Source organism: Dama dama, chromosome 8 (genome assembly GCF_033118175.1).
Source record: "Dama dama isolate Ldn47 chromosome 8, ASM3311817v1, whole genome shotgun sequence".
Taxonomy (NCBI): domain Eukaryota; kingdom Metazoa; phylum Chordata; class Mammalia; order Artiodactyla; family Cervidae; genus Dama; species Dama dama.
In genome coordinates, this window is record NC_083688.1 from 14,492,904 (window position 1) to 14,508,028 (window position 15,125).

General features: G+C 43.1%; 1 protein-coding gene and 1 pseudogene across 4 annotated transcripts in view; both read left to right on the top strand.

Moving 5' to 3' along the window:
* The first annotated feature begins 227 nt into the window (after nt 1–227).
* ZBTB8A (zinc finger and BTB domain containing 8A) overlaps nt 228–15,125 on the top strand; it is a 58,856-nt gene continuing 43,958 nt past the window's right edge. The window contains exons 1-3 of one of the 4 annotated variants that reach the window (XM_061148467.1): nt 262–284; nt 545–645; nt 14,317–14,417. The gene's annotated coding sequence lies outside the window, so the exon portion shown is untranslated. Of the gene's footprint in view, nt 285–544; nt 646–14,316; nt 14,418–15,125 lie in introns of all 4 variants that reach the window. The other 3 variants (XM_061148465.1, XM_061148468.1, XM_061148466.1) reach the window with 3 other exon arrangements.
* LOC133060381 (large ribosomal subunit protein uL29-like) lies at nt 4,401–4,750 on the top strand (annotated as a pseudogene).

The following is a 15,125-nucleotide window of genomic DNA, read 5'->3' on the forward strand; positions in this document are numbered from 1 at the left end:
TTCTCTTATCTCAGCTTCTTGGATTAGCCTCTTCAAAGAAAACGCAATGCTTGTGACCTGTAGAGATTTAGAAAAGGTATCCCCAGCTAAAACGAGTGCCTCAATAAAAGGAAAAATTCTGTACAGATCTCTTCCATTTGACGCTGCTAAACTTAAGTACAATAATGTCACATGTACTTATACAGTAATTGTGGGCACGCCTAAGTCCCTCCCTCTTTCCTAAACCAAATTCCCCAGATCCTAGAAATCCAGCCCTTCTGCCCTCCGGAGGCGCCTTTCTCAACGTAAAGTACAATTTAAAATTTAAACTCCTGACTAAATAATGATTCCGTAGTCAACTGCTCGGGGATCCGGGCACCCCAGTGCCTCTGGAGCGTGCAGCGGGGTGTAGGGAAGGGCAGGGGGAGTGGGCGAAGCTGCTGGTTGGTGCCTGAAATCTGTGCGTTGCCCCTTTAATTGTGTCCCCAGCCCTCGGGCGTTTCTGTCCAACGCCCACGTCAGCAAATACCTTTTGTTTCTCTCACGTTGGGGCTACTTGTTTTAGGGCGCAAAGGAACGGCTTCAAAAGGGGGAATTTCCCCCGCCGAGAACCCGGAATCTTCCCCCAGCCCGCGCGCGCGACCCGCCGTTGCGCCGCGGCCCGCGGTAAGTGGCTGCGCGCCGCGCGGGCGGAGGGCGGGCGGGGCGTCGGGGCAGCCTCGCACGGGCCCGCAAGCCTCGCTGCGGGCGGAGGCGCCGCGGGCTTTGCCCCCCGGGCGGCGGCGGCGGCGGGATATGGCCCGGGCGCTGCGCCCCCAGACGTCCCCGGGCTGGGAGAGCAGCGGGAGGCGCAGAGGCAAGCGGGCGCCATTTGCAGCCCCGGGCTCAGCGGCGGTGGCGCGCCGGCTCTGAGGGGCTGGAGACGGTCACAAAGGAGGCGCGGCCGGGCGGCCGGCGCCGAGGACCTGGCCTCGCGGCGGTGGCCGGCGAGGAGAGGCGGGCGGCGGCGGCCGGGCGCACCGGTTCCCGGACTGCGCGGCCGCCGCGCCCGCCCTGCCGCCCGGCCCTGTCCGCCTGCGCGCCCGGGAGGGGCTGCGGGACAATGGCCGCGCCGTCGCCGCCCGCGCCCGCGCCCGCCCGACCGCCCCCGCCGCGCGCCTCGCCCGCCTGGCCGCCCGGCCCGGCCCGGCCGTGGCGCGGGGAAAGGCGGGAAGGCGCGCGGAGCCTCCTGGCGGCGGTGGCGGGAAGGCGGCGCGGGGCCGGTGCCGGGCGTGTCTGGAGCCGTCGGGCGCCGCGGACTCCCGGAGGGTCGGCGGCCGGCGGGGCTCGGGCTGCGCGGCCAGTGATGGGTGACCCGCCGGATGGGGCGGCCGAGGTCTGGGGCTTGTCACTTGCGGCCAGGAGTCCGAGTTTCTCCGTACATCTTCCATCCTTTGGTTTTATATCGTGACGCGACAGATCCGGGCTTAGAACCCAAGCAGACTTACTATACCTAACTAATATCGTGCTGTAATTACTGTTTTATGACGGACTCACACATACGCACCTTCTGCCTATGTAGACGGCATCTTTTGTAAGTTAATAGCGGTTTGGCACCTTCGCCTTCAAATGCGCTTATTTATTATTGATTGTCCCAGTGGCCAGATTCTGTATCTTTTAAAGGCGGTTCCCCCCCGCCCCCCCCCCCCGCTTTCGTTTTTCTTTTTAAATTGAAATATAGTAGACATATAACCTTATGTTGGCTTAGTACAAAACGCGTTTGCAAGCGGTACAGTCTCACCTATTGGGCTTTTAAACGACACACATCAGTATTACTTCTGTTCTTACTAAACATTTATATTTGCAGAACTTTAGTAAATGGAGTGCTTTCGCCTATATGAATTATTTCAGTTATTTTCACATAAAACAACCATCCAGTCAGGCCGGTGGTTTTTCCACTTTCTAGGTGAGGAAACGCATTAAGCATTTAAACGTTAAGCCAAGAGGTGAACAGTGGCAGGCTTCTAGCGCCCTTGCCTCCTGTTTTTGCTCTTCATTTCCTCCTAAAGTCACCTCCAGAGTCTTTAAGTAAGCAAGTCATATCGTTCCCATGCTCTGAAAACCTTAACCGATCTTATCAGAAACAAGTCCTAAAATCCTCAGCAGAATAAACCTCAGGCTCAAAACTCTCTAATCTTCCCTGAGCCTCGGATAAGGTTGAGTTTGTGGGACCCCTGGAGCAAGAGCCCTTCCCTGAAGAGCTGTCAGGCAGACTATAACCAGGAATCAGATACCTTTATTCCCGGGAGTACCCCTTGCCACACAAATGGTAAATGGGAAGTGAGAATCTAACCTGCCACCCTCAGCCAAATGGTCATGTTTGGGTTAGGCTGTGAAATATTAGACCGAGGTATCGTGAGTACCTTGACTTCTTTCCAGTCGTAAATTTCTGACCCCATGAAAGAGAGCACTCTGCCAGAACTTATTTTGTAGCCTTGAAATCACCAGCTCTGCTGTTGATAATGATTTGAGCCCCCAAACTTTGTAAGATAGGGTAATACTTGATTCATCCTGTATCATTTAAATCTTATTTTCTAGATAAAATGGAGTTTATGTCTAATAGGCTCAACCTTTTCAGTGACCTAACTATCTGTTTATAATAATTAAAGGATTTGGTGCTAGTTTTTTTGATCCCCTTGAGGAAAGTTCTTGTCACTTTTTTGCTTGGAATTGGTCAGTGGCTCCTCATCTTCAGTGGCTCCCCGTCTTACTCAGACCAAAAGCCCAAGCTTTTGGTAAACTAAAGAATCTACCAAGTCCTACAGGAACTGTCCCATGATGTCCTGTGAAAGTTGCTCAGTCATGTCCAACTCGTTGCGACCCCGTGGACTCTACTGTCCTTGGAATTTTCCAGGCCAGCATACTGGAGTGGGTAGCCTTTCCCTTCTCCAGGGGATCTTCCCAACCCAGGGACTGAACCCAGGTCTCCCGCACTGCGGGGAGATTGTTTACTAGCTGAGGCATAAGGGAAGCCGCATAATGTCCTACTGCCCCACAATCTATTGTTCCTCTCTGACTCCATCTTTCATTACTCTCCCCAGCCCTCCATTTTCTAAATTTCTTTTAGTTCCCCGACTCGGGATCCAACCCATGCCCCCTACATTGGGAGCACTGAGGCTTAACCACAGGACTGCCAGAGAAGTCCTCCCCAGCTCTTGATGTTTCTCCAGCTTCCCTGCCTGCTTCTCTTCAGAGCCTTTGCATTTGCTCTTCCATCTGCCTGGTACACCCTTCCTCCAGATACCTGAATAACTCTCTCACCATCTTTGGGCTTTGCTTTAAATGCCATCTTCTCATTGAGACTTTCCTCAAATATGATTTTTATTTTCATAACATTTTTATATTTAATTCTGACTCCAATTTCTTAATTCTAATTTACAGGGTTAAAAGATATGTATCCATACAATTACCATGCCAGTTTGCTGAAGTTTATCATGGCCCAGGGATTTATCTCAAGGAGATTGAACTTTGTGTTTGTGACCTTTGTATTGGTGATACATTAAATTCTTAATTAATAGCTATGTACCTTTAAAAGGGGGCTTCCCTGGTGTTTCAGTAGTAAAGAACACACTTGCCAATGCCCGGGACACAGGAGATGCAGGTTCGATCCCTGGAGGAGGAAATGGCATCTCACTCCAGTATTCTTACCAATGTTCCATGAACAGAGGAGCCTGGCAGCCATAGTCCGTGGGGTCACAAAGAGTCAGACATGACTGAGCACACATGCACCTTTAAAAAGGTGCCCACAACCCAGGTCTAGCCCACAACCGTAATAAGAGTTATATTTGTTACCTAAATCTTTCCTTTACTTGTGGAAATGCTATGTCTTTTCCTTCTATTCCAAAGACTTTTTAACGTAATGATTCCTAAAATGTATATTGTCTTTTTCATCCACCTTTAAAGATCTTGAACTTGGTGGGAATCATTAATTCTTTAATATTCTTAGGACTGTTATAGATTAAACTCTTACAGATATTTAAAATGTTTCAAATTTAACTTTTATGTATTTATTTTTGGCTATGCTGGGTCTTTGTTGCTGTGTGCGAGTTTTCTGTAATTGTGGCAAGTGAGGGCTACTCTCTAGTTGTATGGGAAATCTCCCTGGGCCAGAGACTGAACCCATGTCCCCTGCATTGGCAGGCAGATTCCCAACCACTGGACCACCATGGAAGTCCTCAATTGAATTTTGACTGTCTGCATGAACTAGTATAACTAGCTGTTTCAACTTATAAGGTCAACCTACTGAAAAGAAAATTTGAAACATATTACCCATTTCCATGACTTAATCACATACTTTGAGAATAACCTAAACCTTTCCTGATGACTCAAGAATACAATTATGGCTCTTTCCCTCCGAGAAGGCGTCAGAGGCAGACTATGCCATGGCCAAGATAAAGGCTCAAGACCTTCATGGCAAGAAGAATGAGGAGCTGCTGAAAAAGTTGGAAGACCTGAAGGTGGAGCTATCCCAGCTGCGGGTGGCTAAAGTGACAGGCGGTGAGGCTTCCAAACTCTCCAAGATTCTCGTTTGCAAATCCATCGCCAGTGTACTCACCGTCATTAACCAGACTCAGAAAGAGAACCTCAGGAAATCTGCAAGGGCAAGAAGCCTCTGATGTGCGACCCGAGAAAACACGAGCCGTGCACCAAGCTTGAACAAAACCTGAAGACCAAGAAGCAGCTATGGAAAGAGTGGCTGTTCCCACTCCGAGACTATGCAGTCAAGGCCTGAGCATCCAGGCATCAATAAAACAAGCAAACTGGCAAAAAAAAAAAAAAAGTGCAATTATGAGTGCAAGTTACGTTAATGCTTTGTAGGTGTAAATATTAGTATATCGAGTTGTAACTACCCCAATTTATAGGACAGTTCCTATTTTCTTGGAAAAATTCCTGTATATCACTTCTGTTTTTCGGTCTGTATGCCTTAATTTAGTTCCTCACCATTTCTTACTTTGACAACTGCATTAAGCCTTTAAATTAATCTCCCTGGCCCTGCCTCTCCCTCTATTTCTCCATGCTGTTTTGGATTTTTTTTCAGAGTATACAAACTGGCTCATCATAACAATAATACCTAATAATTATTGAGCCCTAACTGCATGCTGAGCCACTAGGATATTAAAAAGCAAAGATATCACTTTGCTGACAAAGGTCCGTCTAGTCAAAGCTATGGTTCTTCCAGTAGTCATGTATGGATGTGAGAGCTGGACCGTAAAGAAGACAGAGCGCCAAAGAATTGATGCTTTCGAACTGTCATGCTGAAGAAGACTCTTGAGAGTCCCCTGGACAGCAAGGAGATCAAACTAGTCAATCTTAAAGGAAATCAACCCTGAATATAATATACATTTCAAGGACTGATGCTGAAGCTGAAGTTCCAATACTTTGACCACCTGATGTGAAAAGCCGACTCATTGGAGAAGACCTTGATGCTGGGAAAAGTTGAAGGCAGAGGGAGAAGAGGGTGACAGAGGATGGGATGGTTGGATGGCATCATTGATTCAATTGTCATGAACTTGGGCAAACTCCGGGAGGTGGCGAGGGACAGGGAAGCCTGGCGCCCTGCAGTCCATGGGGTCACGAAGAGTCAGACACGACTTGGCGACTGAACAACAAATGGCATGCTAGGCTTCCCAGGTGGCGCTAATGGTAAAGAAATAATGCCTCTCTTGCCAGTTCAGGAGAGGCAAGAGACACTGGTTCCATCCCTGGGTTGGAAAGATCACCTGGAGAAGGAAATAGCAACCCACTCCAGTATTCTTGCCTGGGAAATCCCATGGACAGAGTAACTTGATCCATGGCGTTTCAAAGAGTTGGACATAAATGAGCACACACATGCCCACCTGCTTGCTAGGCATTTTGCATACATTATGGTCAGAAAAAAAAGTGCAGGACTTAAAAGAGTGCTGGTTTGGGGTCAGTCAGCCTGAATTCCAATCTCTGTTCACTTGCTTCATGTGCAGTCTTGGAGATTTTCATTTTATTCCTCTGTGCCTCTGTTTCTTGATCTATATCATGTGAATCACGGTAGCACTTATTTCATGAGGCTGTTGTGAGGACTGAAATTAAGATAATGGGGGTAAAATGCTTACTACTGGGCTTAGTAAACCTTCAAATATTAGCTCTTTACTTTTATTAAGATATAACTCAGATACCATAAAATTCACCTTTTAAAGTGTACAATTCAGTGTTTTTTAGTGTATTCACAAAGTTATGCAGCCATCACTACCCTCTGATTATAGAACACTTTTACTACTACATAAAGAAACCCCACATCCATTAATAGCCCCTGACAACACTAACCTACTCTCTGTCTCTCACCTGCCCATGCTGGATACTTCATATAAATGAAATCATAAAATATATGGTGTCTTGTGACTGGCTTCTTTCACTTAGCTTGAGGTTTTTAAGTTTCATCCATGTGGTAGCAAATGGGAAATCAGTTTTTCATTCCTTTTTAATGGCTGAATAACTTTCCATTGTATGGATCTACCACATTTTGTTTGTCCATTTTCCCAAATGTTGATGGACATTTCACTGTTACAAATAATGCTGCTATAAACATTTGTATACGAATTTCTATGGGCATATATAGTTTCATTTCTCTTAAACATAAACATAAACATAAACCTAGGAGTGGAATTGCAGAGTCTTGTGGTAACTCTATGTTTAATCATTTAGGAACTACCAGCCTGTTTTCCAAAATGGGTGTACCATTTTACATTCCAACCAGCGGTACGTGAAGGTTCTGATTTCTACGCATCCTGGCCAACACTTGTTATTTTCCTGTGTGTGTGTGTGTGTGTGTGTGTGTGTGTGTGTGTGTTTGTAGTAGTCAGCCTAATGGATGTGAAGTCATATCTCACTATGACTTTTACTTGCATTTCCTTAATGACTCCTGATGCTAAACATATCTTCATGTGTTCATTGTTGTTTGACTTTATTTCTTATTGCTGTTAATCTTATTTATCTTAGGTATTATCTTACTTAATCCTCTCAGCAGACTTCCTTAGAGCCTCTTTAACAGTCAATATCTCCATTTTACAAAAAGGAAACTGGTGCTTAGGGTTAAGTAACTTGACTAAGTCACATAGCTAGTCATTGGTAGACCTATAACCATGTCAGTCTTCTTAAAATCCTTCAAAAGTGTCCAGACCTACAGCAGTGGAGGGGTTTCAGGGTCTGGCACCTACACACTGTTCTCTGTTCATCTTCCACTGTCCCTTCACGGACTCTGAGTCTGTAGCCATAGCCAACTTTTTCGAAGAGGTCATGCTTTTTAATACTTGCCTTTGCCCTTGGGGATTCTGTCTAGAATGCCCTTTGTCCTCTTCTCCATTATGAACTTTTATTCATCCTTCAAGACTCGACTGTTACTACCTTTTGGAAGCTTTTATGGACTTGCTTCTCAGGTGGCACTAGTGATAAAGAACCCTCCTGCCAGTGTAGGAGACTTAAGAGACATGGGTTCAATCCCTGGGTCAGGAAGATCTCCTGGAGAAGGGCATCACAACCCACTCCAGTATTCTTGCCTGGAGAATCCCGTGGATAGACGAGCCTGACAGGCTACAGTCCATACGATCGCAAAGAGTTGGACATGACTGAGGTGGCTTGGCACGCATGCATGTGGATACTGCCAAGCAAAGTCATTTGCTTCCTTGGTTTTATAGTTTCCTTCTCCTAGGAGTACTTTCTTTCTCTTTCTTTCTCTCGCTCTCTGCTGATAGACATTGAGGTGTTCTAGAGCACTGATCTTTGATATGGCAGCAGGTTTTGTATTCCCAGGGCCAGGGATCACCTGGCATTGAGCAGGTGCTCAATAAATAGATATTGAATGAATACATTTTACATTTCAGAATATCTGTTCTCATGAAAATAAAATAAAAGATTTTTTTCTTTTAAAAAAGGGAAAGAGAGACTTGCCTGGTGGTCCAGTGGCTAAGACTCCACACACTCAATGCAGGGGACCCAAGTTCCATCCCTGCCCAGGGCACTAGATCCCACATGCCACAGCTAAGAGTTTTCATGCCAAAACTAAAGATCCCAAGTGTTGCAGCTAAGACCTGACACAGCCAAAAAAATAAAAATAGTTTTTTTAAAAAAAGAACAAAATATATATGACAGTGAAAGTCGCTCAGTCATGTCCAACTCTTTGCGGGCCCCATGGACTATACAGTCCATGGAATTCTCCAGAATACTGGAGTGGGTAGCCGTTTCCTTCTCCAGGGGATCTTCCCAACCCAAAGATCAAACTGGGGTCTCCTGCATTGCAGGTGGATTCTTTACCAACCAAACTATCAGGGAAGCCCGAAAATATGTATAGCTGTATGATTTTCAGAACAGCGTGTAAAAGTAGCTATTGAATCAAAGCATGAAGTTTCTTTCTTTCCATAGTTTTTCTAACCCTTCAGTAAATCTCCATTGCTCTGAGTCCTGGACTTTCTGCAGTATCTGAACTGTCGAGGGTACAGCAAACACCTTTGTATTGGCTTCAGAGCCCTCTGTCTCACTGGTGTTGTTGAATAAGGTGAAACACAAGGTTCTTATAATTTCAGCATATTGTGGGGGGAGCTTTATTCCAAAATCTGCAATGTATTTTTTTATCATCAGAATACACTTTTTTTTTTACACAGAATACACTTTTGCACACCAAACCAGGGCATAATTTTATCTAAGACCTTCTTAATAAGTACATTAGAATAGCATTCTAAGCCTGAACATTAAAAATTTAAACTTCCAATTTGCAAATCTTACAGAATGCTGATCTCATTCTCATGAAGTCTCCTCTCTGATAATATTTTAAAAACAATCTAAGTTTAAATAAGTGTCTTAAGTGTCTGTTAGTGGACGAATGGATAAATAAAATGTGGTTTATATATAATGGGATAATATTCAGTCATGACAAAAAAGAAATCCTGTCATATGTGACAACATGGATGAACCTAAAAGTTAATATGCTAAGTAAATTAAGTCTGGTGGAGAAAGACAAATGCTGCCTGTTATCACTTACATGTGAAATCTGAAAAAAAAAAAAGTCCAACTCATAGAAATAGAGTAGAAAAGTAGTCATGGACTGGAGGATGGGGAAAATAGGGTGAGGTTGCTAAAAAGGCACAAAATTTTCAGCTATAAGATGAATAAGTTCTGAAGATCTAATGTGTAACATAGAGACTATAGTTGATAACACTGTATTGTATAATTGAAATTTGCTAAGGGAGCAGAACTTAAATGTTTTCACCAAAAGAAAAAAAAGGTAAAGATGGCACAGTGGTCAAGAATCTGCCTGTCAGTGCAGGAGATGCAAGACCTACAGGTTCTATCCCTGGGTCGGGAAGATCCCCTGAAGGAGAAAATGGGAATCCACTCCAATATTCTTGCCTGGAAAATCCCATGAACAGAGGAGCCAGGTGGGCTGCAGTTCATGGGATCACAAAGAGTCAGATACAACTCAGCAAATCAGCACGTATTAATTAACTAGGTAGGAGGAATCCTTTCACAATGTATATGTATATCAGATACCATAATGTACACTTTAATATCTTACAGTTTTGTCAGTTCTATCTTAATGAAGCTGAAAAAAAAATCTGAATAACACACACCCTGGTTTATCAGTTCAGTTCAGTAGCTCAGTTGTGTCCGACTCTTTGTGACCCCATGGACCACAGAACGCCAGGCTTCCCTGTCCATCACCAACTCCTGGAGTTTACCCAAACTCATGTCCATTGAGTTGGTGATGCCATCCAACCATCTCATCCTCTTTCGTCCCCTTCTCTTCCCTCCTTCAATCTTTCCCAGCAACAGGGTCTTTTCAAATGAGTCAGCTCTTCGCATCAGGTGGCCAAAGTATTGGAGTTTCAGCTTCAACATCAGTCCTTCCAATGAACACTCAGAACTGATCTCCTAATTTAGGATGGACTGGTTGGATCTCCTTGCAGTCCAAGGGACTCTCAAGAGTCTTCTCCAGCACCACAGTTCAAAAGCATCAATTCTTTGGCTTTCTTTATAGTCCAGCTCTCACATCCATACATGACTACTATAAAAACCACAGCTTTGACTAAATGGACCTTTGTTGGCAAAATGTCTGCTTTTTAATATGCTGTCTAGGTTGGTCATAACTTTCCTTCCAAGGAGTAAGCGTCTTAATTTCATGGCTGCAGTCACCACCTGCAGTGATTTTGGAGCCCCCCCCAAAAAAGTCAGAGCATAATTAATGAGGTAGTATTTGTAATGGGAAAATGGCAAAAATTGTTACTAGAAAATAACTCTTCCTTAGGGTGAGACCCACAATAACTAGTTAGAGTAACTAATTAGTTGGCTAGTTTGCTATCCTCAGGTACACTGTGGTTCTGAAATGGTCACTCTCTCTGGGTATACATATATGATGAAACCAGTCAAATTTTTTTGTGACCATTTGTATGTAAGTTAAAATTCTTGAGGTCACAATAAAATGTGTGGTAATAAAATTCTAAAATGTTTACATTTTCTACTCAATTAAAGCAGTGTTTTAAAGTGGTCTGCATAACTAGTAATATTATTACTGTGGTAATATCTAACATCTCTCAGGGGCTTTTTCTAAGACAGTCACTGTTATAAGCACTTTCAGTTCAGTTCAGTTGCTCAATCGTGTCCGACTCTTTGCGACCCCATGAACTGCAGCATGCCAGGTTTTCCTGTCCATCACCAACTCCCAGAGCTTACTCAAACTCATGTCCATAGAGTTGGCAATGCCATCCAACCATCTCATCCTCTGTCGTCCCCTCCTCCTGCCTTCAATCTTTCCCAGCACAGGGGCTTTTCCAGTGAGTCAGTTCTTTGCATCAGGTGGTCAAAGTATTGGAGTTTCAGCTTCAGCATCAGTCCTTCCAATGAATATTCAGGACTGACTTCCTTTAGGCTTGACTGTTTTGATCTCCTTGCAGTCCATGGGACTCTTCAAAAGCATCAGTTTTCGGCACTCAGCTTTATAGTCCAACTCTCACATCCATACATGACTACTGGAAAAACCAGTACTTTACTTAGATTATCTTTTCTTTTACTGTGTCCCATAACTCTGGAAAATATTATTGCTAGTCCCATTTTACAGATGAAGAAACTAAGGTACAGGGACGTTAACGTTCCAGGAAGGTTGATGTATGGCAGAGCCAGAATTTGCACCGAGGCAGTCTGATTCCAGAGCATGTGTCGTCAAGCACACTGCTCGATACTGCAGCTCACAGACAGACCAGTCACCCTTCTGCTTATATATTGAGGCAACTGATGTGCTAATATGTCACCTGGGCCCAGTTGCAGGAAAGAGAAACCACTCTAGCATTTTAGTCTGTTTGCAGAAAAAGTGGAAGGGCTGGGAGGCGTGGGCCTTCAGAAATTATCCCCAGCCCCAGATTACCTATCAGGCCCCTTAGAGGAGGGCCACCACAGCCACATCTGAGTTCCAGATGACATTCCTCGCTGCAGTTCAAGGGTCAGGAAATTGCTATTCTGAAACTGCCCCTCAACATGCACCAAACTTGTCTCTTGACAGCTATGAGGTTCGGGATGCTGGAACACTGCAGAAAAACCCAATGTTTCCATAAATGTGCTTGCCAGCATTAACAGCCAGAAGAGCAGAAAGATGGCTCCCGCCCCATTTCTGCCTTCCAAATCTCACGAAACAGCTGATGGATAGACCCCATTTCACATGGGGAAACATAACTGTAGAGGAGTCTGGGAAATGGACATTTTAATTTTCCACAAGGAAGTTAGAAAGGATGCTGGGGGTTAATATGCAGATCTACTCAGATAATTTTCTGCTAGGGTAGAATTTGGTGGTTATCACTAAAAATGACGTTTCATCAGTATATATAAACTTTCTGGTACAGACTATGTTCAAAAATCAGTTCTCTTTAAAAAAGCCCCAGAATTAACTTTGCTTGCCTCTGTACAGACCCAGTATAGTGGACAGTGCTAATTAGTTTTCTTAAATAACGTTGTTGAAATAGTTAAAGCTAAATAGTTATAGCTATTAAAGCTATCAAAGTGAATACGCCTTACTGAGTGCTCTTCTCACTCACTGGGGCTAGGAGTGGATGAGCTTTAAGGGTTGGGAGGAGTTGTCCTCAAAAGTTATTGGGCTTCCCTGGTGGCTCAGTGGTAAAGAATCCTCCTGCCAATGCAGGAAGCAGAGGTTCGATCCCTGGTCCAGGAAGATCCAACATGCCACGAAGCAAGTAAGCTTATGCACCACAGCTGTTGAGCCTGTGCTCTGGAACCTGGGAGCCACAACTGCTGAAGCCTGCACCCTGGAGAGTTCATTCTCCACAGGAGACGCCACTGCAAGGAGAGTAGCCTCCGCTTGTTGCAACTAGAAAAAAGCCCACACAGCAACAAGTACTCAGCACAGCCCCCCCAAAATTACAAAGGTTATTTGTTCCCCCAACTACAGAGCCCTAGTTTACCTCTAAATTAGACCCTGCTGTTTTAATGATGGGTATTTCTTAAAATCCTTTTCATAGCCAATTCTATTCTTTGCTGTTCTTCAAATGTAAACACATAAAAGGTGTTGATAACCCATCTCCACAGGTTTGCTGCTTCCTGGCTCCCTCACCTTTTGCTCTCAGTTTGTTTTTTGTCCCTTTATGTAAAAAATGTTTTAAAAAGTCTCCCATTCTTCCCAGCTGTAGAGACTGTGGGAATTTTTTTTTTTTTTTTTAATAAACTTTGCCAATCATAAGAGGAAATCACATTGAACTTTATGGAATACTCAGGTCATCTTGGCTCTTTTCTCTTTTGGTTGCTGCTCAAAATTTTTTTGTTGTTGTTAACTTCCAGGTCAGTGTTTTGAACAGCAGTGTTTTTTTTTTTTTTTTTTTTGAACAGCAGTGTTTTGAATGCTTTAATTTGCCAGAATTCAGACCTCCTCATGAGTGGGTAACCGATGTGTTTATTAACTAAAGCATATTTTGAGCAGTTATCTTTTGTCTGGTGGTGTTTTCAGGATGCTTATTTAAAAGTTATTTCATCTCAAAAAAAAAAAAAAAGTTATTTCATTTCATTTTCTTCTTTATAATTGCTTATATTTTAAAATTTTTTCTAAAAGTATATAATGCTTTTATTTTCTTTTTAAATTTAATTTATTTATTTTTGACTGTGCTGGGTCTTCATTGCTGTGTGGGGGCTAGTCTCATTGCAGTGGCTTCTCTTGTTGAGGAGCACAGGTTCTAGGGAGCGTGGGCTTCAGTAGTTGCAGCACTCAGGCTCCGTAGTGGTGGCATACGGACTTAGTTGCTTTGTGGCACGTGGGATCTTCCTGGATCAGGGATTAAACGTGTGTCCCCTTCATTGACAGATGGATTCTTTACCACTGAGCCACCAAGGAAGCCCTATAATACCTTTTTAAAATCAGAAATAACCTGTATTATTTTAAAAATGATTTCGTTAATTTAGTCAAAATTATTTTGATGGGAATTCTTAGCTTAATTGATTGATTTAAAAAGCATCTAATTCATTTTTCCACTGCCTGTGAACATAAAGCCTTAATAGTCTCCTCATTAACAAAACTTCATCAATAAGCAAAATAGTTGAATGGATTATTTTTTTGGTAATGACAAAGGTTTGGGTTAGAGTAGAAATGCACGGGCTCAGTTATTTTATGGCATGTAGAGTCTTCCCGTACCAGGGATTGAACAGGTGTCCCATGCATTGCAAGGTGGACTCTTCACCAGTGGACCATCAGGGAAGCCCAAAACTGAAACGTTTTTAATACAAGAATTCTTACAGCTGCTCCTGCAAATTGAGATACACTGGTTCAATCTGGCAAACAAATGAAAGATCTGGGTGACTGTAATGGGACTTTGTGAACATATGTAGTAGAACTTTTTCCTCCACTTTCCTCTTAACCATAGAGTTTTAAAGAAATGTTTAACTTTGTAAGTTGAATCTTTAAAGCTATTCTGTTTGGTTTTCTTGCAAATCATATTGATGTGATTTGTAGGAAAAGGGTAATAGAACATATGTTGGCCTGCCTTTGAACAGCTGTTGTCTTAAAAAGTTTATTTTATTCTTAAAGTTGAAAAGTATGTTTGCTTTCAGTCTGCCATAATATTTTTTAATTTTGGAAATCTTTATTACAGACTTTAATATTAAGAGGTTCAGGATTCCCATTAACTAATATTCTGTGCTAGATGATCTGTTTTTACATTCTAAAGAAATGATTCTTGATAAATGCTCCTATATAATTTATTTCCATAAATATTTATGTACCTTAGCAGTTGTTTCTGTCTCTTATTACAAATGTTTATTATAAATAGCTCTTCTCTCTCTCTACAGGACAATCCTTCATATACAGACTGCGTCACTTGGACTCTTCCATTTTTATTCTACTCAACCAGCTTAGCAGGGTTTCAAGAACAGTATTTATAAATTTCCAGGTATGAAAAATTTTAATTGTTGATATTATACCTAACTGAAATATATAGATAATAAGAGTTTTTCAGTTATAGATTTTATATATCAGAGTATGGGTTTATTGCTTGAAAATTCACTATGTAAAACATTCAGCATTCTGATCTTGGCCAGGTCTCCCTGCTCACTTATGGCTAAATTTTCAATCCACTGCCCATCTTATGTGTATATATCTCTACCATGCTGCCTTTTTAAAAAAAATTATTTATTTATTTGTCTGTGTTGAGTCTTAGTTGTGGCATGTTGAGTCTCTAGTTGTGGCCCATGCACTCCAGAGTTCACAGGCTCAGTAGTTGCAGTTCATGTGGGATCTTAGTTCCCCAATCAGGGATCAAATCCAAGTCCCCTGCATTGTAAGGTGGATTCTCAACCGCTGGACTACCAGGGAAGTCCCTCTTCCACTCGGCTTTAATCAAAGACTCATTACATAAGAGCTAGAGATTATCTAGACCAATCCCCTCAATTTGCAGAGAAGGAAATGAAACCTAGAAAGGTGAAGTTGCTTGTCCCTGCACATATAGCTAATTTAGTGGCAGAACTCTGATTTCCCAGCTCTCCCAAGACCACCATGAAGGACTATAGCTTATCAGTTACATCTTGCAGCTTTGAAGTCACTTTCTGAATTAATATCGCCCCCACTTTTTTTTTCTCTAGGCTTCACTGCAGCTTATGGG